Source organism: Cnephaeus nilssonii (assembly GCF_951640355.1).
Source record: "Cnephaeus nilssonii genome assembly, chromosome: 17".
NCBI classification, from domain to species: domain Eukaryota; kingdom Metazoa; phylum Chordata; class Mammalia; order Chiroptera; family Vespertilionidae; genus Cnephaeus; species Cnephaeus nilssonii.
This window is the reverse complement of record NC_137088.1, coordinates 26,886,317-26,911,808: the sequence shown is the minus strand read 5'-3', so window position 1 is coordinate 26,911,808 and position 25,492 is coordinate 26,886,317. Positions and strand designations below refer to the sequence as shown.

General features: G+C 42.2%; 1 protein-coding gene and 1 pseudogene across 3 annotated transcripts in view; one reads left to right on the top strand and one right to left on the bottom strand.

Annotated features, from left to right (window-relative positions):
- TMEM108 (transmembrane protein 108) overlaps positions 1–25,492 on the bottom strand; it is a 292,280-nt gene that overhangs the window by 172,986 nt on the left and 93,802 nt on the right. The gene's annotated exons all lie outside the window — the stretch shown is intronic.
- LOC307113084 (COP9 signalosome complex subunit 2-like) lies at positions 20,967–22,632 on the top strand (annotated as a pseudogene). The gene is made up of 2 exons: positions 20,967–21,257; positions 21,598–22,632. The product of its transcript is annotated as a COP9 signalosome complex subunit 2-like (transcript).

Sequence of the window (25,492 nt, the reverse complement as noted above, 5' to 3'; positions counted from 1 at the left end):
ATGAGCAGGAAGAAGGCAGTATGTTTCTGGAGGAAGAGTCATGGGCCAGCATTTAGAAGCCTGGGTTCAAGGACTGTATAGCCCTTAACCTGCGGAGCCATCGAAAGCAAAGACTCACTCTCATTTGCCTCACTTCTCCCATGTAAACAAATGGACATGGCTGTGTCAGATTTAGTAAAATAATATATGGAAACAACTTGAAAAAAAATGGGATGCCAAATGGCCTTACTGTTAAGAAGAGTAAGAGGTTGCTTTTGTGAACTTATCTTATGCAAATGTATTCCTGTGTGACTCAGTTTCCTTATCTGTAAAATGGAAATAATAATAACACTCACTCCATGGATACTGTAAGGATTAAATAAGAGAATATATGAAATGTTCTTAGAAGAGTGTCTGGCATGAACAGAGCAAATGCTCAAAAATATTAGCTATTACGTTTAGTACAAAGCTACTTTATTTACTGTTAACTGTGGATCCCTATTAATGGAGAGTCCCCCGTTGTTGCACAATTGTAGCATAAAGTGAAAAACCAAAGACAGGAACATAAAGCAGGGATCAGCTATGCCCACAGCACCTGCCTTGTTGTAACTAGTGGCCCAATCAGGCACAAAGTAATAACCACAGGAGTATGCCTGGGATAGGGCTTAGACCAAACACTTAGCTACTCTGAGTATAGTGAGAGGCAAACGGCTGTACCAATCGCGCTACTAAAAGTTGAGTGGCTGTACACTAAATAGGACATGCATAGTGGCAAGGACTCGGTCTGTCTCTTCTCTATGTCTGGAATAGGTTTCCCCAAAATATTTGAAAGATGGGCAGGTAGATGGATGGGATGAACATAGGTAGTGCTTTCAACACAATCCTCTTGCAGAGTTCCTATCATAATACAGACTTCTCCATATTAAAAGACAGTATATATGGAAGACAAGGGAAAATCCCAAAGGTGTGTGTACTCCCATACCTACATTCATTAAGTTCACTATATAATCAATGTTCACTATAGGTCAAGCACAGTGCAGAAGTTTTATGAATAAAGGTTTGTTGGTGCAATTTTAGAAATATAAGCAAGTTTTTAGGGCAGTGATGGGCAACCTTTTAAGCTTGGTGTGTCAAACTTGGCCAAAAAACTGAGCATAACTCGGGTAGTGTGTCACTTTGAGGAAAAAACATTATTTCGCAAATGTTTCAACCTCAGGAGCAGCAAATGTTTCATCCTCGGCATGCGGCCACCTCAGCGGCTGCGTGTCATCAGAAATGGCTACGCGTGTCAGTGCTGACACGCGTGTCATAGGTTCGCCATCACTGTTTCAGGGGAAGAAGTTGGCCTCTGCCTTGGACTGGAATCTAGTCATAGAGAAGATAATGAATTACCTACTTCCCTAGTTGGCTTCTTACAGGCACATCTTCTCTGCATCTGAATCTTAGAGATACCATTTAAGTATCAAGATATTTTTAATCTTAAGAAACCAAGGGAAAATTAAAAGTCATGCCCAGCTGGTGTGGCTCAGTGATTGAGCGTCACCCCATGAACCATGAAGCCACGGTTCGAGTTCCGGTCAGGGCACAAACCCAGGTTGTGGGCTCGATCCACAGGGTGGAACATGTAGGAGGCAGCCAATCAATGATTCTCTCTCATCATTGATGTTTCTATCTCTCTCTCCCCCTCTCCCTTCCTCTCTGAAATCAATAAAAATACATATATTTTTAAAAAGTCTTGTTCAAAGGATATAACAATACCAGATGGTATCCAAGGGATGTAAGGTATGTAATTAATTACAATAATACCTTACAACAAATTCATACTGATGGAAGGAAGAGATGTGTCACATATTGAATTATGGACACGCTTTTAAGAAGTGGAATTTTGTTAAAGTAATTCAAATTAAATAATAATAAAATATTACCAAGTGGAAATCCCTGTAGGACTACTTAATGACTAGAATCACTCATAATCGGTATGTAGTTAGGATGCAAATAGATGCATGCCAAGCAGGTTGATATGTTTCCTAGCAAACATATTTACACTATTCATCTGCTCTGTGGGTCCTTTCTTCATAGATAAAACTAAGTAAACTTCAGGTTTACCCTGAAGAAATTATTAAGGACCATAAATTAATGGGGTACTAATGGATGGCATTGCTGAAGAGAAATCCAGGGCTCTGTCAGACAGCTGCAGCCAACTACATCTGAATTTATTTTAAGTTATACTTACTCCACTGCTCATGCGCATTATCACAGGAGGCTCTGTCCCTGCATACAAAGCAGGAAAGAACTGCTGAATGAAGTCAGTGTGCTGAATGGAGCAGGAGAGTAGGTGGAGCGGAGTACCTGCCTTTCCCCCGCCTTCCTTTTCTATGTTATTTTTTCTTTTTCCTCTTATCTGGTATTCTGGGATACACACTGACAGCTTGTTCAGACTGAGAAGTCTGAGAAAGAAACACCTGACCACCTAGACTCAGGAAAAACACACATGCACACAATTTTTCCAGCCTATGAAGGATCTCCAGACTTTAGTGAATAAAGCTAGCACATTTCCAAAGCCTTCAGAAGCTGCAAAGAATGATCAATGCTACCCTTTAATACAGCCACCTGTGAGACGGGACGGCAGGTGTCTTCATTTTACCCGAAAGGTTACGGGCATGATCAAGGCCACTGTTAGGAAATGATAGAGCCAGCACTGAGTCCAATCCTCCCACTCGTGGTCCGTGGAGATGTCCTCACACCGTACTGCCTCAGTACATAACAAGGCTTTTTAAACACCCCTAAGGTGAGTTGACAACCCCTGGCATCCGGTCCATTGTATCCGTGGGAAGCAGGCCCCTGGATGGAGGAGTCTCACTATAATTTCACAAGGAACATAGTGGGTTCTGGAAGAGCTGCTTTTCAGATGTAAAATACCTCTTATCTGTATCAGCTCTTCTACTAGTGAAAAACATGGTTTGGGCGCAATGCCCAAGGAAGATCACCTATTGGTCTGAATTCTTATTTCTCAGCAAATTTGAGGTGCGCATTGGGAGAAGGAGTGGCTAGACTTATAAGGATAAATGAGAGGCAACTAAAAAGTATTTTGCAAACACAAAACTTAATATAAATGCTTACCTAAATTAACTCCAAAACTTTAGATGTTCTCTTTACCTTCTTTTTGGGAAGAATAATCCCATGTAAAGGCTCATGACATTCTATGACCATAAGTAATACATTAATGTAGGGGAGACTGTTTTCATTAGAGACATAGCAAAAATCTGATAAAATTTTAATATCAGTTTAGGTTTGGGGAAATCTCAGGATTGGAAAGTCTTAAGACAGTTTTGAAATTATACCATTGAGTGATTCCCACACCTGGACAACAGGTATCAGAATCCCAAACAGGGGCTTATATTCAGCTGAGTGTGAGAACCACTGATCAACCAACGCCCAGAGACCAGACAACCTGGTGAGTCAAGTCCATGCTGCTCCCTCCTCCAGAAAAGCTTAATAATAAACCCTAAAGAAGGGTAGTTTAAAATAGCTACCCCCTCCTGACCAGCTGGTGGGGTTTGGTGGGTTGGAGAGTTGCAAACATCACTCACTGGCTGATTACTCTAAAGAGCAGCTGGAGCTGCTGAAGAGACAAAGTAGCCAGCAACAGGGGTTTCAAGGGCTACATTTTGAGAGCTGCAGAGATTTGTAGAATTCCTCATGCCTTTGATTTTTTTCCAAACCCAGTGGACCCAATCCAACCCCACCAGTCTTCAAGGCATTGGTGCCTTCTGACTCTGGATTCAGAGTAAAACATGACAACTTAGCCAGCCCCAAGCAAACAAACAGATCTGCACACACACACACACACACACACACACACACACACACACACACACAGCCTATGCAGTACAAGTGAACAGGTTGAGAAAATCATTAGGGAGGACCTGTGAGGTCAGCAATGATTACCATGGTAACAACAGCCAATAGCATGCTGTCATTTTCAGCTCCAAGTGCAACGATTTGAGACCTGCGTTTCCCTTGGGAAGTTTGGCTTTTGTAAGAGGCCTAGATAGACTTGCTGTCTTCCATCGGGAAGCTCTTTTTTTGTCTCTGGCAGAAAGGAATGCACTCTTTCTTAAAGATTGTTCACAGTCCAGATACAAAACAAGGGATAAAGGTTCAGAACTCTATCATTCACTGATTTACTTGTTTTTGAATAATCATCAGAAACTGCTCAGCTCTGGCCTATTAAAAGCCATTCACTCCCTCACATGGGATGGTTCCCTGGTATAAGAGACCAAGTTCCAACTTCACTTGTTCCATTTGGGACCAATACCCAATGCTCTGATCCATTCTTAGAGTAATCTACCAGCCTGTGAAACTCCCTCTTATCACTGCAATAATCCTGTGTGAATATCCACTTATGTACTATTATGGTGTGTTTTATATTAATAATATTAATGTACTGAGGAATAAATAAATGATTCCCTATAAGCAATACAGAATAGTGCCTGGCATCTGGTAAGTACCCAGTGAGTGTTAGCTGTTGCCGCTGCTGTTGCTATTTTTATTATTACTATTAGTAGTAGTAGTACATACATACATACAAACATATGTATTTATGGAAACATGTGTGTATATATATACATATATATGAATACTAGAGGCCCAGTGCACGAAATTCGTACACTCGGGGGGTCCCTCAGCCAAGCCTGTGCCCTCTCGCAGTCTGGGAGCTCTCGGGGGGATGTCTGACTGACGGCTTAGGCCTGCTCCCGACATCCTCAGCACTGCCAAGGAGGTGGGAGAGGCTCCAGCCACCACCGCTAAGCTCACCAGCTGTAAGTTTGGCTTCTGGTTGAGCGGCCTCCCCCTGTGGTAGCGCACTGACCACCAGGGGGCAGCTCCTGCATTGAGCGTCTGCCTCCTGGTGGTCAGTGCACATCATAGCAACCGGTTGTTCTGCCGTTGGGTCGAAACCGGCTCTCCGACATCCCCCCAAGGGGTCCTGGATTGCAAGAGGGTGCAGGCCAGGCTGAGGGACCCCACTAGTTCATGGTTGGGGCCGGGGAGGGACACGGGAGGTTGACCAGCCCAGGAGGGACCGCAGGAGGGCTCCAAGGCATGTCTGGCCTGTCTCATTCAGTCCCGATCGGTCGGACCCCAGCAGCAAGCTAACCTACCGGTTGGAGTGTCTGCCCCATGGTGGTCAGTGCACGTCATAGCAAGCGGTTGAGCGACCTTAGCATATCATTAGCATATTACACTTTGGTTGGATGAACAGCCCACCAGACGACTGAACACTTAGCACATTAGGCTTTTATTATATAGGATATATAAAACAATTGGGGGGAAAATGTCTTACGGATATTTGTTTTATATATCCTATACAACGCCAAGAATGTACAGCTGGGTCCTGGGTGTATGAGTACCCTAATTTGAACTAATGTGCCAAATGCCCCTTCAAAATGGTAGGTCAGTTTTGCTTCTATTTGCAACGCATGACAGTCCTCACAGTCCCTGAAACACTTGATGTAACTGAGTTCTCTAAAATGCTATACATAATATATCATTATTTCATTTCTCTTATTACTAGTGACTTGGAGTATCTTTTCCAATGCTTGATGGCCTTTTGAGTTTCCACCTCGTAAACTACCTTTTCAAACCCTTTACCCAAATTTTCTACAAATAACATGTATTACTTAAAAATAATCTCCCACCCCCTGCACTGAAATCAGTTGAACAAGTCAAGCAATAGAGAAAACAAGAATAACCCACACATGAGAACAGATGGCAGTTAACCCATCTTCTGAAAATGGCAGTGGCTCTGTGGCAACAGTGATTTTGAGAATTACACAATAATTCTCAAATAATTTTAAGAGCAGGGACAGCAAAAACTAGTGATGCTATGTGAAATATATCTGCTATAATCCCTGGCTCATCATAGATAGTGCATTGAACACTACTTCCCTTCCCTGTCTTCTTAGATTATAACAACAAATCTGTGAGAAAGAAAATCATGTATTATTTTTATTCCCCTTTACTGGATAACAAAACTGCTTGGAGGGATGCTGTGAGCTCCCTCAAGAGAGAGGCATGACTGAGGCAGGTGTGTCTAGCTTTTCCCTTCATTTCTACCAGGAGAGTAAGCTAGAAAGCAGTCAGCTCTCGATTTGCATCCCAGCTCCTCAACTTATTAAATGGGTGGTATTTGGGCAAGTAAAGCCACCTCTTTGAACCTCAGGTTCCCCCCACCAAATGAAGTAATAATAATGGCATTTTCCTCATAGGGTTGTACTGAGTATTAAATGAATGATTCCTTACAAGCCATGCAGAATAGTTCCTGGCACCTCATAAGTGCACAGAGTGTTAGCTGCTGTTGCTGCTGCTGCTATTGTTGTTGTTATTATTATTATTACTAGGGGCCCAGTGCACAAATTCATGCACCTTGAAAGGAACTGTGGGCTGTGAAGCTGCGGTAGGCACAAGGGCAGGTCTCGGCCCATCCTCTGTGCCCTCGCCCAGCTCCTCCCGCCACGGCCCCTGGTCCCCGTCTGCCGGCAGCCCCACTCCCGCTGCCATCAATCCCATGCGCTGACGGCGCTGGCCCCGCGCGCACCCACTGATGATGCAGAGCGATTGAGGTCGGTGCCAGCATCGGGTGTGAGCGGGGCTGGCACCATCAGCGGGTGCAAGTGGCAGCTGCTGCCCCGATTGCCCCTCAGGAGCAGGGGGAGGTGGAGAAGCCCTCAGGGGCGATCAGGGCCAGCAGCTGCCGCTTGCACTCGTTGATGGCACCGAGTGATCGGGACCAGTGCCGGGTGCGAACAGCGGCTCCAGTGCTGGCTGCGGGTGTGAGTGGGGCCAGCACTGGTAGTGGGTGCAAGTGGGGCAGACACCAGCAGCAGGTGTGAGTGCTGGGCAGGACCGCAGCACGCGGGAGCAAAGAACTTCCAGTAACCACCAGAGGCTCGCCCTGATGACAGTGACCAGTGCCCCACCTTGGTCTGGTGCCCCCACTCACCTGCTCCACCATCTCACCGTGGCCAACACCTGCCATGTTCTGCACACCCCCCCTGGTGGTCAGCGCACATCATAGTGACCGGTTGTTTGGTTGTTCCAGTTGTTCCGCCATTCTGTCTATTTGCATATTAGCTTTTTATTATATAGGATTCCACTTGTCTTTGGGATATAGATTGTACTAAATTGACACTGTAAACAGTATTTCACACTAACACCCTCCAATCACATGGTTTTTAGAAATCATTTTGAAGAGTCAAAGGCCACATGGCAGCATGTGAATACTTTATATCTTATATACTGTATTTCACTCTAAACATTTTCCGTAAGACATTTTTTCCCCATTTGTTTTAAAAAAAATACCTTGAGGAGTTTTTCATTTTTCCCCTAACATTTTTTGAGGTGTGTTCCCCCAGGTCCTCGCATCTCCAGTAACACGTCTGAAAACTTCACTGGGAATGGGCCTCCCTCCATATGAAGCAAGCCAGCACTTTTGTTTATACCAGAATTATTCTTATTCACATATTCATCCATGGAAGTAAAAAAGAATGTCACTACAGAAATAAGTTAACTAGGGGTAACCATGGCCTGTATACAAGTCACCCTCATTTTTCTCAGCTTTAAAAATAAAACAAAATGGAAGTGGCAGCCAGGGGGATCAAATCAAGCAGGTGTGGCAAACGCCAGAGGTTCAGGGAGCAACAGCAACAAAATGAGGGCTGCCTGGATTCCTAAGTGGTCAGAACTCCCTGAATTACAAAAAGCAGTACTATGGTGGGAAGAGAACAGCCTGGAGCCCTGGTGTTTACATCTGGTTCTGTTATAAGTAGCCAGGCTGTCCAGCTAGTGCTGCTTCTGTAGGCTTGATTCCATATCTATAATAATAAAAGTGTAATATACTAATTAGACCAGACGATCTTCCAGACGACCTTCCGGACGAAGCTGTGGCAGCGGGAGCCGAGGCAGAGGCAGTCACCACTGCGGCGGGGACCGAGCCTCTTGCACGAATTTTGTGCATCAGGCCGCTAGTTTGTTATAAGGTGAGGCATGGAACAAATATCCTCTTTCTCCATATTTCCTTCCAGCCCCAAATCCCAGGGCTGTATAATTTATTCCTCTATCTATATTTAAAAATTCCTACATGTTTATATGCATACTACCTACCCGAGCAATTATATTAGTGATGCAATGTTCATCTCTCTGTAATTCAATGCACACATGAGAATCCAGCTGCCATGTCTAATTGGAAGACAGGGATTCAACCTGTAGAAAATAACCAGTTGCTCCTTCCAAGGACATAATTTTAACTATGCTTTTCCCAGCCATGGCTCGCCTGCAAATACAGGCTCAAAGATGTAGAGCTACTTTCTCCATGTAGATTTTCTCCTCTTTTCCAAGGTGGGCCTAAAAAGGGTAAAATACCCCAAAATTAACCATCACAAATATTCTGCATGCAGGATTTGCTGAGAAGTGTCAAGTACACACAGCCATATCCTAAAATCAACCAAGGAGACCCTGGGAACTTCCCTGATATCCACAACAAATGAGTATATGCATATACCTCACCAAACTACACAGAGCTACTCCAAGTCCCTCCTAGGACTAGTGTCAAGGAAAATAATCAGGGTGAAGATGAGCAGCATCCAGTCATCTGTGACTCAACCCACTTGGCTTGGCTCAAAGGTAGGGGTGCGGTGCGATGGGGTGAGAACATGCCATCCTGACAAGGCCATCTTGATACATGGGAAATTTTTACTCATTACTTTATGTTTATAAACATTATCTGAAATATTACAAAATATGGGAAATAAATATATGTAAAAGAGCCATCCTGACCCTGGCCAGGTGGCTCATTTGTTTGGTTCAGTGTCCTGTACACCAAAAGGCTGTGGGTTAGATTCCCAGTCATGGCACATACCTAGGTTGCAGGTTCAATCCCTACTCAGGGTGCGTACAGGAGGCAACCAATCAATGTTTCTCACATAGATGTGTCTTTCTCTCTCCCCCGTCTCTAAAAATCAATAAACATATCTTTCGGTGAAGATTTTAAAAAAAGAGCCATCCTCATATGCCCCCTCATCTCACATATGGCAATCAAATGTTATAAATACAAGGGAAGGTGGGATCCTCTGAGAACTGACTTGTAAAGTTGGTGATGCTACAATGCTTATTTTGAAAAGACAAATTTGTTTCATACAATCAATATATTAGGAAACAATTTGAGCAAAGTGCAAATTTTATATGGGCTTATGAGCAATTTCATCCACGAAAAACACTAGGTGACTGCAGAAAACTTCACACAGCTGAGCCAAAGGGTATGCACATACGTGCACATGACTCTAGAGTCATTTTGTTCCTGAGGGTACCTATGATTACTTCCCCCCACCCCCGCCGCTTCTTATCACCACTCCTTCTGCAATCCAGCTCCATGTGTCACTATAGCCTTCAACAGCAGATGCTAGCATCTTTGTTTTTTTGCCCGCCCTCCCCCCAGTGGACAAAGAATTCTTTTCTTTAGTAAAGGGGAAAAAACAACCCCACTACACTGCTGTTAATGTGGGCAAAGTAGGTAAACTCAGTGCAGACACACTCTCAAAGCCCTCAGGGCTGTTCCTATTTCCTAATAGAGTGAATATGTCAATGCAGACCTGCCAGCTGTCTCCCACCAGAACTAAAGGACGCCCCAGTCTCCTTTATGGAGAGGTACTGGGGACAAGGGGAGGAGGGCAGGGCAGCAAGGGCAGTTTCCACTTTATTTACCAATGGCAGTCAACGGCATGGCAGGAACCTAATGTAAATCTATGGCTTCCAAAGACACACATTTTCTTAGACTTAGTGTGAGGTGTGGAGAAAAGGCCAGGCCGTGTGTGGGTGACTAATGTGTGTGCACGTTTACTATACCTGGGGGTATTATGTATTCTTTGCCTTGTTCTTAAACTGCTTTAGGGCAACTTACAAAGATGTACTAGTATATTATACAGAATGATAAAAATATATGCAAAATAATAAAAATAAAACAAAGGAGCATTTGTGTGTATATATGTTCATATTTAAATGAATCCACACATATGTATATGTAAGTCATAATTCAAACCCTAATTAAAGAGAGTCTTATAATCTTGGCTACATAAAAACAAGGGAAGAGGGTAGTGAAAACTCTCAAAATGGAACCTGGAGAAAGAGATTTCCTGAAAGAAAATCAAGCACTGAAGCCAGAGCCTTGGGTTGAGATACCAGCTGTCATTTACTTCTTAAGCATGTAATTTAAAATTTGAGTTTAAATTCCTCATAGATAAAAGAGAGAATTCTCCCCACATACAAGTGTTATTTTCCAGATTAAATGTCAGTGTTCCTAAGGTCATAGGATATCCTAATTCTGCTCTAAATCTCTGGTTTTATCCTGAGTTCAGGAATTCAGATTGTTTGGGTATCCCAGAGTTCAGACACAGTCTCCGGTGTCTGGGACACTATGGATTTGAAAGGCAGGATATATAAGCACACATAGACCCAAGGAGCAGTGATCAGAGCCAAGCTGGCTCAAAGGCGTGACAGGATTAAGAAAAGAGGAACTCGAGTCTGATTTTAGATGGCTCCAGGTTGGACAGTGGTTCGGGAAATGTTGTGCCTGGACCAGTGGCATCCACATTGCCTGGGAACTTGTTAGAAACACAAATGATTGGGCTTTATCTCATACTTACTGAATCAAAAACTCTGAGGGTGGGGCACAACAACTGGATTTTAACACCCCCCCCTCCCCCAAGATTCTGACGCACACTCAAGTTTAAGAACCACAGCCTTAGGAGACAGAGTTTTGCTTCAGTAGGTTTAAGAGTTTGCATTTGTTTCAAGTTAGTTTGGAAAAGGTCTGATAGAATCCTAGCATCCCTCTGCCCCTGCTCTATAACTTAGCAAGGGATACACACTACCCTCTGGTTCTGTGAGAGCAGACTGCTGGTCACCCATCAATGCTCACCACTTCCTCAGACCATTAGAGTTTGATCAAATCCTGATCCGGCCCGAAATGTCACAAACATGCTGATCAAATGTCACAAACATGCTGATCAAATGGCACTGGAGGGTTTGCGGACAGAAATCAATGGAGGATGTAATCCCCTTAGAATGCAAGGAGCTTAGAAAAAAAAGAAAAACAACTTATTGGAGTGTGTAAATAGGATCCACAGTGGAAGGACTGATATAGAAATACTTCCTTTCACATACACAGCACCATCTACTTATTTCTACTTGTCATCCTGTCTGCTCAGTGTCTTTAGCTGTGACTGCATGCTCAACTGGGCGAGTTGCTCACCACACTCAAGTCAACTGCAGAGTCACCAGAGTTTGATTGTATGTAGCTCTTGCAACATCTTGCCCCCTTAATTTCCTTTTTTTTTTTTCCATTTCTCTCCTTGCTCATCTGATTGCATTTTCACCAATCCTCCAAGGAATGCATGAGCAGAAAAGGGGGGAAAAAAGTAGGCAAAATAGTCAGGCTTGGTGAAGAAGAGTTGCAATCACAGTGTAAGCTAAAATATAGGATTTGTGATTAATTAGTGGATTTCAGTTATCCTGTGGGGTTCTGTCAGGGTCCCTGCCTCCACATACCAATCCTAAAAAAATATATATATAATAGCAAATATAATAGCTACACATCACAATTCCCAAGTGTCCTATCCCTGTGGTCAGCAAACTCATTAGTCAACAGAGCCAAATATCAACAGTACAACGATTGAAATTTCTTTTGAGAGCCCAATTTTTTAAACTTAAACTTCTAACGCCACTTCTTCAAAATAGACTCACCCAGGCCGTGGTATTTTGTGGGAGAGCCACACTCAAGGGGCCAAAGAGCTGCATGTAGCTTGCAAGCCGCAGTTTGCTGACCACGGTCCTATCCTATCTAATAAGAGAGTAATATGCAAATTGACTGTCACTCCAACACACAAGATGCCTGCCCCCATGTGGCCAAAGAGGCCGCCCCCATGTGGACACAAGATGGCCGCCACAAGATAGCCGGCAGGGGAGGGCAGTTGGGAGGGACCAGGCCTGCAGGGGAGGACAGTTAGGGGCGACCAGGCCGGGGAGGGCAGTTAGGGGCAATCGGGCCAGCAGAGGAGCAGTTAGGCGCCAATCAGGCTGGAAGGGGAGTGGTTAAAGGGTGATTAGGCTGGCAGGCAGAAGCGGTTAGGGGCAATCAGACAGGCAGGCAGGCAGGCAAGCGATTGGGAGCCAGCAGTCCTGGATTGTGAGAGGGATGTCCGACTGCCTGTTTAGGCCCGATCCCACCGGGCGGTCGGACATCCCTCGAGGGGTCCCAGATTGGAGAGGGTTCAGGCTGGGCTGAGGGACACCCCCCCCCCCCCGTGCACGAATTTCGTGCACCGGGCCTCTAGTTAAATACTAATGCTGCACCCAAACTAAGATCAGTCTGATTAGTAGGCAGGAGCTGTACCTCCTGCAAGGTATTAAAAAGATGCTGTAAATCATACTACTTGATTAAATCTGCAATTATTAAACAGAATATAAAACACACTGAACAGTATCTATGGCACAGACTCACTTGCTTACTCATGCATTATTAATGCATGCAATGGTAGGCAGCCTTTCTAATTCTTCCCACCATAACCTTTATGAATTTTAGAAATGAAATAATTCTTATAATTACAAAGGAATACTCATGTTACACAGAAAACTAAGCAAATGGATAAGCACTGGTCTAATAACTGTATAAAGTTTCCAAGCAACATTTTTGGGTATAATATTTGTCTTATTCCCTTTAGAAATAGAGTCACCTTATCAGTCTAAACTCTCCCCAGAGATACATGGTAACTCAATTTTGATGGAGAGATTCCATACGAGGAATCACAAGTCATGGGATGTTGTAGTTAGAAGGAACCTTGGGAATCATCTAATCCAAACCTCCCTCATTTTATGGGCAAGGAAATTGAGACCCAGGGAGATTCAACATTTGCCCAAGATCACACTAGTGAGCAGCACAGTGAGAACTAGCACTTCCATCTCCTAACCCTCCAGCCTGCTGCTCTTTCCACTGTATCATTTGGCCTCTGAGCGTCAAGTAGAATCAACCATGGATAACGTCTCTGAAATCACCTGCATGCACCTGCACCCATGTTACAGATAGGTCATCTTCAGAGACAAGTTCTCCATAGGAGACCTATTAGCCCTTACAGTGTTCAAGCAAAATCCTAAGATATGGGGTCACGTCAGGCCACATCTTCTACACCTGGATTTCACTTCACTTAAAAGTAAAGCATTCACTCCACCAACGTCCCTCTCCCAAGAAGCTGTAGCTTGGAGGTCATGGCTATTCACTGACAGAGTTAATGTAGAGGGCTTCCAAGCCTGTAAGCTCTCAAAGATGCAGGATGTGACACCTGATTCTTCCTACGTATCCTGGTGAATCACAAGCAATCACTCTTTCACAGTTGCTATGATTTGATGTCAAGGTTTTGCTGGCAATTTAATCCCGTTCATAATTTGACTCCACCAAAAGGCCAGAGAATAGAAGCTTCAGAGAAGGGTTTTCCCCCTACACACTTTTCCCTATGCTTGTGTTTGGCACCACATACACTTGCTTCTGGTGGTAACCTACTGATCTGCCTATAGCACACACTTTGGACAAGCCATTTTGTCTTTCAAGAGTTCATGCTAGCCCTGTAGGAATGCTGGAAGTATGAGGTGCTATACTAATTAGAAATATAAAAATACAATTCCTAGGATTGCAAAAAGAGTCAGACACAGATCTTAAGATTTTCAGACTCAAAATAAGATGAGACAGATGTATTTGGAGGGCATTTAATCTCTTAGTGACTGCTTTGCAGGTCCAAATGGCATGGAATTCAGTTAATTTGTAAATACTCCATATGCAAGAGACTCTCCAACAACAGTCTATTTTTCCAAGCACTCTGCTGCTCAAAGCCCTTCAGTGTCTCCCTCATGCTTACAGAATAAAAAATTAGGTACTTAGATTCCAGGGCAATTTTTTTTTTACAATCTGTTCAACACCATTTAAATAAGATTAATTACTCACTCTTTTAAAACCCAAGCTGCATTAGTTACCTATTACTGAGAAATAAGTTAGCCTAAAATTTAGCGGCTAAAAACAACAATAAAAATCTCACAGTTTCTGTGGGTCAGGAATCTGAGAGCAGCTTACACGGATGATGCTAGCTCAGAGACTCCTTTGGGGTTCCAGTCGTGATGCTATCCAAGGCTGCAGTCATCTGAAGGCTTGACTGGGGGTGGGACAGCAGGATCTGCTGCCAAGACAGGTTCACGTGGGCTTGCAACACGGACCACCCCAAAGAGATGCTCGTTTCTTAGGACATGGCAGCTGCTTCCCCTCAGAGCAAGAGAGAGGAATGCCAACTGCAAGCCACAATGTCTGCTTTGAGCTAGTCGCGGAATCACATGTCATGATTTCTGTAATATCATGTTGCTACACAGGCCAGCCCTATCCAATTGGGGAATTCCACAAGGTGTGAATCCCAGTAGGTGGGGATCACAGGAGGGTACTGGAGGCTAGCTTTTATACACACTATACTAGCCCACATCACTGACATTGCTTATGCAGTTCTCTCCACATGGTTTGCTCTCTTCCTTCTGCTTGTCTTAATGTGGTAAAGTAAAAAAGCACACCATCTAGAGTTGGTGAAACTGGTTCAATCGCAGTCAAACACTGCAATCTGATAAGAGCAAGTCTCTCGGCCTTAGCTCCCATATCCGTAACACAAATGTTATAATCCCTGCTGCAAAAAGGAACTGTGGGCACTAAAGAAATCCAGTACATATAGAAAAGTACTCTGGAGATTGCAAATATGTAAAATTCTTTCTTTTTATTGATTTCAGAGAGGGAGGGAGAGGGATATAGAGATAGAAACATCAATGATGAGAGAGAATCATTGATTGGCTGCCTCCTGCACACCCCCTACTGGGGGGGATCAAGCTTGCAACTCAGGCATGTGCCCTTGGCTGGAATTGAACCTGGGACCTTTTAGTCCGCAGGCTGCCGTTCTATCCACTGAGCCAAACCAGCTAGGGCGTAAAATTATTTCTTAACCACCACATTTCTTCAAGGACTGCCTGTATGCCATTTTTTTTTTAGACCTTCACCTCTTTCAGCTGGAGGTCCCAGCCTCCTCCTCTGGGTTCTGACAGCACTGTGTGTATTACTACAGTCTTTTCACATTGTGCATTTACTGTAAGTGAAATTCACCCTTACTGGGTTATAAATTCCTTCAGGTCAGAATTTCCCATGACATTTTCTGCAGAACAGTCAATAAATGTTTAATTAACTGAACTAGCATGCCTTCAGAAAGTCCTTTCCCCTTTAACAACCATCCACAGAGACCAGGAGGGCTTTATGTACACATTGTCCATGGGTACACATGATATAACAGAGAAAAAGGTTGACTTTAGTTCTAGATGTCCAGAGCATCTTGAGGCCCATGGTAGAAAAATTAGTTTGGCACTTTTGAATATTTCTTGGGTATCAAAACCTGAGTCCTAGGATAATCCATGGTTTTTGAGGAACACATTCCTATCCAGTTGATCCTTCCACTTGCACAAGAGAGAAAGTCAAGGGAGGTTGGGGTAAGAATGCTACAGCCAGAATTCTAAAGATGTTACTACTCCCCTGCCCCCCCAAGTTTCCTGTTCCCTGGGTGTTCAAACATCACTAATCTAGGACCTGAGATAAAGGGACATTGCAGATGGAATTAGTTATTTATTCGCCAACCTTAAGACAGAGATGATCTGGGTGAGCCTAATGTAATCACATGAACCTGAAAAGCAGGAGAGTCAGAGAGATGCAAGGAAAAGGGGAGGCAGGGAGGTTGAGACAGAAGGGGGGTCAAAGAGATTAAAAATGTAAAGAGGATTCAACCTACCATTGCTGGCTCTGAAGGTGGAAGAAGGGATCCAAGAGCCAAGAAACGTGGGTGGTCTCTAGAAGCTGAGAACAAGCCCTCCTCCCCCACCCCCCCAGGATGACAACCAGCAAGAAAATAAGGATCTCAAGCCTACAAAGACAAGAAACTGGATTCTGCCAATAACCTGATAAGCTTGAAGTGGACCTTAATTTCAGCCTTGTGACACAGTCAGGAGTCAGCCAAGCCAATCCGACTTCTGAACTATGAGATAATAAACTTGTGGTGCTTGAGCTGCTAATGTAGAGTGACTTGTTAATGCAACAACAGAAAACTAACACAAAGAATAAGAGTTAAATGCTGTTGTGGGTTTGTGAGAAGGAAGTAGAGCTCTTCTCTTCTGATCTGTACTCTCAGCCAAGTCCAGGTGAATGGGGATAAGTCAACAGAGTCTCCAGGTAAATTCAGAAGCTCGGAAGGAAGCTCAGCATCCAGCAGGTCGAGAGAGATAGGAGACCCATGGCAGCACAGAGTGAGCACGGGAGTGGATGGAGGCCACCCCACAGGTTCTGGACTTTCCAGTGAGGTGCCAGAGAACACCAAGAATTTCCCCCAACTTATCAGAGAGGAAGCAGGTGGACCAGGCTCCAGGGAACCAGAGGCACTTGCAGGATCTGGAGCTCAGGAGGCAGAAGGGAATGATAGTTTTCAGTTGTGCACTCAGCAGACCAGGAACCCTCCACCTGAGTGAAACAGTCACAGACATCAGAATAGCACCTAGTCCCCTGAACCTCACCCTACGGGAGAAAGAAAGCAGAAGGGATAAGGAAAGAATCCCAACTCAACAGAGTATTTACTCAAACTATAGGCTGAGGAAAAAAGCCTGGATGTGCCTGAATTTATCACAAATAGGCAAGATTCCGTCTTCTGCCAATGGAGAAAAGGAGAGGAGAGAAAAGTTATAGACAAATAAAGCTCTATTTTGCATGCCAAGTCTGTGAATTATAACTACCAAACATAGATAACATTTACTGAGCAGTTATTATCTCCCAGGAGCCATACTTTATATGCATCCTATAATACTTATAGTAACCCTCTGAATTTTGTATTGTCATTATTTCCAATTTACAGATAGAGAAATCAAGGCTAAGAGATGTTAAGAAAATAGTCCAGACTGTTATAGCTGGCAAATGGTAGATTCCGGAATTCAAAAGCTACCCACCTACCACTTCCTCTTTGAATTCTTTGCAATGAGTATGCAGCAGAGATGATACTATTAAAAAAAAGAATTTTTATGAATCCTTCTATGATTATACTATTTATAGGATCACTTTTATGAAGACTTTAGTTTCACAATAATTGCAATAGCAACTGCAATCACATATTGAAGGCATACTATGTGCCAGCCAGCTCTAAATGTTTTTTTTATAGATCATTTAAGAATTAGGACTTTCTCCATTTTATAGTTGAGAAAAATGAGGACCTGACTTGTCTAAGAGCACAGAGTTAGAGACAGGGCTGAGGATTGGGTGTGGTCACATAAGAAAAATGGTGAAGGACTCTGACAAAGGGGACCACACTCAGGGAAAGGTCTTGGCCCTACATTAAGAGACTGCTAAACAAATGTCCAGATATATGTCTTAAGTTAAAATAAAATTTTTAAAGATATATTATGTTATGTCTTCCTACTTTAACCAATGTTTTAAGTTTAAAAAATCATGCCTCAGATCAGATGGTTTCTACCATAACTTAAGAGGACTGAAGTCCAGATTATAAGTGGGCAAATGTCTATAGATGAGGGTGGAGAGGTTAGGAATGCTCAATTTCTCCCAAGTTCTGCATACATGGTAAGATATGTGGGTTCCTATAAAGACCACAGAGGAGACACTCGTGTTGTATAATTCTTGTCTGAGAAACGTAGCGAATGTTTGGAGAGAGTCAAGACTAGAAACTGTTTATGTAAACCAATAAAGAAATGATGAGGCTTTAACTAAGGCTGGAAGAGTGAGGGAAGCATAATGTTGAGTCAGTGCCTACAGTAAACAGTACTAGGTTGCTGATAAGACAATGGAATGACAATGGGAGCTCTTAATGCACTTTTCTGGAGGACAATCTGGCAGTATGTTTCAAAAATCCTTAGAATGATAAGTACCTCTGACCCAGCTACTCCATTTTTAGGCAGTGTCCATAATAATAAAATAACTAGCAATTTTCACCCAATCTGTTACATACAAGGCTCTTTTCATTACTCACTACATCTGAGAGCAAACACTAGAGACAACTTAAATGTCCAAAAATAGGGAACAGATAAATGATGGTCTATCCAAATAATGGATATTTCACATATGTGCATATGACAATGAAGAAATGTTTTTAATTGAGGTAATAAAAACAATATTTCCATTTTGAAAATAAAAAATTATACACACAACTGGGTATAGATGTCTAGATATAAGCACACATAAAGCTGAAAGACTATTCTCAGTGATTAATTTAACCATAATCATAACCATTGATTAACAATGATATCTATGATGTAGGATTATAGGGTGTGTTTTTAAAATGCATTTTTATTGGTTTCAGAGAGCAAAGGAGAGGGAGAGAGAGATGAAAGAGAATCATTCATCGGCTGCCTCCTGGATCAAGCCCTCAACCCAGCCATGTGCCCTGATCTGGAATCGAACCGTGACCTCCTGGTTCATAGTTCGATGCTCAACTACTACAACAGCATGTGTTTTGTTTTTGTTGTTTTTTTAATTTTCTTTACAGTGCTCAACTACATTTTCTGGATTTTCTAAAATTAAGATATCACTTTTCTAATCAGAAGAGTGTTAAGAAAAAAATTATGTCCAGGTTTCAGCTTTGAAAGTGGAATTTAAGTCCTAATGTTTATTTACTCTTTCAGGGGTACTGAACAAATACTAACTTTTCACTATTTTATTGATTTAGAGCAAGCATGTCAAACTCAAAGGCTAACATGGGCCAAATAAACGAGGCATGTGGCCCATGGGCCGTGAGTTTGACATGCATAATTTAGAGCATGTATCCTATTGGTAAATATCTATTCAGGCTGAAGAATTCTTGTGCGTGCGTGCGTGCGTGCGTGTGTGTGTTTTCAACCCATCCTCACAAAACAGCCCTTCTCTGTCCCCCCACTTACTTGGTCTCCCATAGATTGAATCAAACTGAAACCAGAAGATTGAAGTAGGAAACCTAAAGCAAGTGTCCCTACATTTGGCATCCCACTGCTAGTTATTTATAAAGTCATGGAGGAGCTAACTGGAGCATTGGTACTCAGTAATGGATATGATGGCATAGCTCCCTTCACTAATGGAGAGGGTCCTAAAAAGTAACAGTAAACCACATGTCTGTCTTTCTAGATAATAACGTCAATGATGCCAAACTACAGATGAATTCCACATAGAGGTCTAACATCCAGATAACAATAGAATAACAAAATAGGTAATAATATGTATGATAGATATTAATAAAGCAATAGATCATTTGAAAGCAACCTCAGTGCCACCTGTATGCATATATGATTACTAGGTAGACAGAAAGGCAAAGTGATGAGAACTGGACATGAAAAGATATTTTTATTTTGTAATTAGAATTTTATAATACATTTATAAGGCTGTTTATAATTTACAAAGTGGCTTCATAGACTGTGGCACATTTGGCTCTTATGATGAAGATATCATGCCACTTCATAGGTTAAAAAACTCTATTAAGTATACAGTGTTTTCTAATTTTATCTTTTAAAAGACCACCAATGTTATTTTTCTAACTTTTTCAAAATTGATAGATTGAGAGGTGGGAGGATTACAAATATGCGGAGAGTCTGCAACTGAAAATCAACTCATAGGCCTGGTAAAAGCACCCAGGTTGGGTTATTATCAACAACTCCTTTGTACCTATACTTATAGCTCAGAACCATTCTGGAATCACCACAGGAAGAACATTACAAAATTTACAAAGTGGTTATGTTTTCACCATCAGCAGTCTAACCTATGAGAAATCAGCTTCTTTTATTTTTTGTCTACTCCTTAAATCTCAAGTATATTTGGAATGCATTAACCACGGAACACTGTCAAGGCTTTTCTTTGAGTAAAAGACGTTTAAATTGATTCTTTAAATACCAAACACTACAGATGCAGAGCTATTAACCTAGAGTGATTGCTTTTCTAAACACACTGCCTTCTGGAGACAGATCAAAGGCTGTGTCTTGCTCCCACAATGACCCATGGTCATGGCCCCTCCATAACTTCAACAACATTGTTTGGAATAGCCAATTAAACAAAGCTTTAATTTTTACCCCCAGTTATATACCATGTTTCTAACACGCAGCTGAACTGATGGAGAAAGGAAGGGGAAGGTACCTGCAGTACAAACACAGACAAATGGCATCTTCTCCACTGAGACACATAGATGTTTCTTCCTGGGCCAATTGCACAAGGTAAGTAGAATTTTTCCCTGGTTTCATAGCTGTCATATTTGCAAACCTCCTTTCTCTCATCACTAGTCATTTACTAGGTGTCAGTTCACTCGTGGTCTCTCCTACACACCAAGATATTTACACACACTTGATCTTCTAGAATCTGAGAAATACAATCCACAGAAAACTGTAGTGACTGAATTAAAGAAGAACAAATGGTCACAAAATAAGCAGGCCTTGAGAATTTGCACTGCTCTTTACCAACTATCATCTGTTTTGACATGTTATAAGACATGGAGCATGGTGGTGCCTGAGGCACAGCCATCAAAATTGTATGTTTGGATGAGGTGAGGCCATTTAGATATCATCTAAAGAGATAAGTCTGTGCTGTTCACTAGTGGAGTCATTCTAAGAGCCTCCCTCATCTCCTAGTAGCATTGAAAGATGCCACCTGCTGCATCCTTCACAGTAAAGGTAAGTGAACATGGCTTTGTGTACTCCATGAAGATACTGTGGGAAAGGTTAATAAGACTACATCTCCTTTGGGATAACCTCAGACAGTCTTCCTTCAGTGTATGGTAGCTTTCAGATTGACAGCCAAGATGGCAAAAGCAGAAACACTGCAGATGAATAAAAAGAATATTCCCCCTGCCCGCTTCCTGGCCAAGATGTCTGACATAGAAGATGATTTCATGTGTGATAAGGAGGAGGACTATGACCTGGAATACTCTGAAGACAATAACTCCGAGCCAAATGTGGATTTGAAAAATCAGTACTGTAAATCCAAAGTGTTCAAAGAAAATAACCCACAAACAGCATTAAGCAGTTTCCAGAAGGTTTTGGAACGTGAAGGTGAAAAGGGGGAATGGGATTTAAAGAACTGAAACAAATGGTTAAGATTAATTTCAAGTTGACAAACTTTCCAGAAATGATGAACAGATATAAACAACTATTGACCTACTAGAGGCCTGGTGCATGAAATTCCTACATGGGGGGGGAGAGGGGTGGTCCCTCAGCCTGGCCTGCACCCAGTACCACTGGCTCCTAACCACTCGCCTGCCTGCCTGCCTGATCACCACTAACCACTCTGCCTGCCTGCCTGATCACCCCTAACTACTCTGCCTGTCTGCCTGATTACCCCTAACCACTCTGCCAGCCTGCCTGATTGCCCCTAACTGCTAACCTGCCTGCCTGATCACCCCTAACTGCCTCTGCCTCGGCCCCCTGCCACTGTGGCTTCGTCCGGAAGGTAGTTCCGCTGTCTGGTCAAATTAGCATATTACGCTTTTATTATTATAGATATTCGAAGTGTAGTCACAAGAAATTATTCTGAAAAATCCATTAATTCTATTTTTTTATTATATTTCTACTTCTAAACAGATGGATTTAGTACAGGGATTCTATGAAACAACACTGGAAGCTTTAAAAGAAGCTAAGAATGATGGACTGTGATTTAAAACAAACACAAAGCTTGGAAAATTGTATTTAGAACAGAAGAAATATGGAAAGCTTCAAAAATTTTATGCCAGTTATATCAATCCTGCCACACTTGTGATGGAGAAGATGACCTGAAGAAGGGTGCACAGTTATTAGAAATATGTGCTTTGGAAATTCAAATGTACATGCACAGAAAAATAATAAAAAACTTAAAGCCCTCTATGAACAGTCACTTCACATCCAGTCTGCCGTCCCTTACCCACTGATCACAAGAGTCATTAGAGAACGTGGTGGCAATATGGACTTGAGGGAAGGTGAATTTGAAAGGCACACACTGTGTGGTGTGTTTTTTGAAGCCTTCAAGGATTATGATGAATCAGGAAGTCCAAGATGAACCACTTGCTTAAAATATTTGGTTCTAGGAAATATGCTAATGAAATGGGGAATAAATCAATTTGACTCACAGTAGGCCAAACCATACAAAACTGATCCAGAAATTCTCAAAATGACGAATTTAGTAAGTGCCTATCAGAATAATTGCATCACTGAATTTGAAAAGATTCTGAAAACAAATCACAGCAACATCATGGATGACCCTTTCATAAGGGAACACATTGAAGAGCTTTTGTGAAACACCAGAACACAAGTGCTCATAAAATTAAGCCTTACACAAGAATACATAGTCCTCTTATTTCTAAGGAGTTAAACATAGATGTAGCTGATGTGGAGAGCTTGCTAGTGCAGTGCCTATTGGATAAGCCTGTTCCTGGCTGAACCAATCAAGCCAACCAACTCCTCTCCTCATTGGATGAAGGGTGTGCCCAATAAGCTGCACTTGATAAATGGACCAATCAACTAGATTCTCTCAACCAGGCTGTAGTCAGTCAACTGGCTTAACAGAGAAAAAGCTTTTACAGGCATACTTAAGGCAACAGTGCAGAGAAGCAATTCTTAAATGAAATGGGAATGACAAAACTACTGTTGGTTGATGTGTCCTGAAAATTATTGGAGTATGACAGAAGTGCTTTTTTATTTTTTAAATCAATTGGTTTGTGTTTTGCTGCTGCATTTATCCCAAGAAAAACAGCTTTAATCTTTAGAAGAAAACCAAATGCCATGGATTTATGCTGTATTGACATCTTCCCCAAACATAGTAGTTTGTCACAGACAACATGACCAGAGAGAAAATTTTTTGTCATGATTCTAAGTACACTGACAGGCTGTTGTTGGTTAAACTTAAAACATGTTTTATCTATAGAAATTCTCTCACAAATAACCTGCAATAACTTGAAATGCATACCCATTTGAACACTTCCTTTTCTCATGTACAAATTAAGATGTTTGCCACATTTTGAAAAATGTCAATTCTCAAAAAAAAAAAAGAGAGGAATATTTATAAGGGAACAAAATAGCAGCTGTCAGCTTTGCCACAATTAAGTGTTCTATGGAGAATTTCTGTTTGCATAATAAATTAAAAGTGCAATACATACAAATACAGAGGTTGAGAGACAGTCACCTGCAGAGTAGATGGAACCACCTCCTGCCCCTGACTACATGAGCTCATACATCCCATAAACCACTTCTAGTTCATTATCTGAAATGTACACCATTAAAGAGTCTACTATTAAAACATAAATTCCTTTCTGAGCAGCAACATATCAGTCTATCAGTTATTAAAAACCTCTTCATTAATTAATCAGAAATTATCTATAAAGGGCCTAAAGGAATGATGGGAAAATCAGAATTATTCATTTATCAACATTTGCTGAGGGTCTACTATTGAACAGTATAGTACCAAATGGGGATGCAGTGATGAATTAATTCACTCATTAACATTCTCTCTCATTAGTTCATTCATTCATTCATTCATTCATTCAACAGCTATACCAGGAATTGGAAGAGAAATTGTGCCCTCAAGGGACTACAATCCAGTAGAAGAAAAATAATATTTGTATCTACAAAGCAGCAATAAATACCGTGAATTTAAAAAATGAGATATGTACTATGGAAGTTAGTAGATAGGAGAGATTAATGCTACATGAGGGGATCAATATAGCTTCAAAGAGAAGGCATTTCACCTGAGTGGTGAAGGACGACTGGCACATGAACATGCCATGTGGGAGAGATGGCGGAGAAAATGGCATGAAACTGCCAACCTATTGCTGAAAGGGACCAGCCAGCAGGAGGCAGCAGGAGTGTACTGAGTGCCAGCTGCTTGGGAGAGTGGAAGGAAGGGAAGTAAATGATGAGGTGTATAGAAAGGGGGGAGGGAATTCCGGAAACACACAGCATGTCTTGTTTTACCAACGTGCCTGGGGCCAGCCCTGCATTTATTTATGTCTCAGGCCTTACTCTTCTGAAAGTACAATTGTGTGGGTCTTGTGGAGGTTCTCCAGCCAAAGCCCTCCTTTTACAGAGGGGTTTGATAAATTATCCAAGGTCACAGAGCTAATAAGCAGTTGATCTAAAACTATAACTGAGTTGCTCTGAAATGAATGAATCTATAGTATTATTTCTATTTGTACCAAGGGTTATCAACTTGGCCAGCAGTACGTGTGTGAGTGTGTGTGTGTGTGTGTGTGTGAGAGAGGGAGAGAGAGAGAGAGAGAGAGAGAGAGAGAGAGAGTGTGTGTGTGTGTGTGTGTGTGTGTGTGTGTGTGTGTATGCAAAAGGTGGGAGGAGGAAGAGAGAATGATTGATTCTGAGGGTTAATGAGGAGGGGCATGGGTTATGAGGGTTAAGAAACACAGACCTGAGTATTTTCACATCATGAGAGAAGTTTCTGCTGGAAACAAGGACTGAACTGAAAACCTGGGCTACAATATTTGCCATCTGCACAATAGCTGGTCTATGATACAACTCAAGCTTCTAAGACCTTCTTAGATACTCAGGCGCCTGCTTCACACATCAGCTCCCCTCACTGTTAGCACTCTTGTTATAAATGCAAATGACAGGTTCATGGATGGCCAAGAATTGACTTCTCGGCAGCATAAAAAGTAACCAGCATAAACGGAGTCACAACCATCCACACTTGAGTTTTCAATGAATTGACAGCATCTCTATCACCCTCATATTTCAGTAAACAGGAAATGCCAGAAAAGACAAAAACTTCTGAAGCAAGTTGCATTGGGCCTTCTATCCATCTGTTCTGGGAAATTTCTGCCTCTATCAGAATTAAGTTTCCTCCACCCAGTAAGTCATATTAATTTCACATAATTCCAGGCCACTTGGAGCAGAGTTGAGCAGAAACAATGTTTACCAATCACGGAATTAGAGAATGTTGGCAAGTGTCTTCGACATCTGAGCTGACTCTATTTGCACAGAAGTAAAGTGACTTGGCCAAGGCAAGCTAATACACATAATAAAGATGGAGAACCAGTCTCAGGTCTCCTGCCTCCAAACTTTGCCCACCCAGGGTTGAGGAGCAAGCTTTCTTGCTGTTTTCCTGGCCAAGCAGGGGAAGATTTTAGTCCCTCACCAAAATACAGTGACAGTCCTAGCTCGCCACCCCAAGTGAAACTCCATTCTAACCTTTCAAATCTTTGACTACAAATATCAAATATTAAAAGTGAGATTATCTTTTTTCCTCCTGGGCCTACTGATATGACAGAGTAAATTTTTCAGATATGTCTAAGTGAACTTTGTTAGATACTTACACAGCTTTGTGCTGCTTCTTTCTGGGTAATCCCCCCTTTCACTTTTAAATATTTGATGCTTCTAGGAATGGATGTATTGTAATAAAAATATAGCTTCAGTG